General features: G+C 35.0%; 1 non-coding gene across 1 annotated transcript; it reads right to left on the reverse strand.

Annotated features, from left to right (window-relative positions):
* Positions 1–728: 728 nt before the first annotated feature.
* On the reverse strand, positions 729–935 carry LOC131727456 (small nucleolar RNA U3). Its single transcript, XR_009322178.1, has one exon. It is a non-coding gene; the product is annotated as a small nucleolar RNA U3 (small nucleolar RNA).
* Between the last annotated feature and the right edge of the window lie 208 nt (positions 936–1,143).

The raw sequence follows: 1,143 nt of genomic DNA on the forward strand, positions 1-1,143 counted from the left end.
CTTATGAAAGATAAGTATCCTTGCGCATTATATCACAGAAAACATGATAATCCTAGCTCTTCATTTAATCCCTCAGGCTGTACCGTATGGAGATTGAAGATCCATTTAGATTCACATTGTAATAGTTTTTAATCGAGATTACCGCCTCTGCAATCTTGAAATATTTTTTGTATGCCACAGAATTTAATATCTGAAACTGAATGTTTGGCATCTACAAAATGTGTAGCTAGTAGTAGATGAATACATTTTCTCCTAATTGAACTTTTATGCTTGCTCATTAATGCACAATCGTAACTGTCTAGTAGTTGTACCAACATATTGCAAATGGCAAGGACAAGAAATCAAATAAATGACATGAGTTGAAGCACAGGTCATCACTTGTAAGATTCGGTACTCTTTTTTCATCGTATGGCTTGTAAAATTCTTAGTTTTAAATGCATTATCACGGGCGGCACAATTACGACATGGAAAAAATCCAGTAGATTTGTCCAGTACACCGAGATCTCTCGAACATCTAAACGAGTCAGCCCTTAATAAAGACCGTCCGTGTTCATTTCGGCGTATATGACATTGTCTATACACAATAGCTGTTATGTAAGCCTATTGGTATCAAATCGATCGCAATTAATGTGTTATATGTTTCCTGCCAGTTTGATAGTTTTAATCAATCATCGAAAAAGCAGCAGTGCTTTGCAACTGTAGTTAGTCTTTTGTACTTTTTGATGATACCCACTCAGAACGTGTCTGCTTCCTCCAGGCCCCTAAGGAACACTGGAACGGTCATCAATAACAGCGAGCATTTGGCTGAAAACAACACTCGCTGTCCCCTTCACGCTCAAAAACAAACACTTTCACTCCTCCTCATGGATAGCGAGTCCAAACACTTTAGAAACGCATTTTGCTAGCTTTATATAAAAGTTTATTAGAAAAATCCATTACATAATCACATCACCAAAACATACATTTTACAAAAATAAATCTGTCATTGAATTAATTTTCCATTTTTTCATTGCATTGTTTTTACCCAAGTTCTTAATATCCATCCAGATATAATCTTTCACTCTACCAAAAACAATTTTACAAAAATCAATTTCTGTTGCTTGATTTTTTGTTTTATTATACAGATTCATGTTTCTCAACAAC

The sequence above is a fragment of the Acipenser ruthenus genome, unplaced genomic scaffold (genome assembly GCF_902713425.1).
Source record: "Acipenser ruthenus unplaced genomic scaffold, fAciRut3.2 maternal haplotype, whole genome shotgun sequence".
Lineage (NCBI taxonomy): Eukaryota > Metazoa > Chordata > Actinopteri > Acipenseriformes > Acipenseridae > Acipenser > Acipenser ruthenus.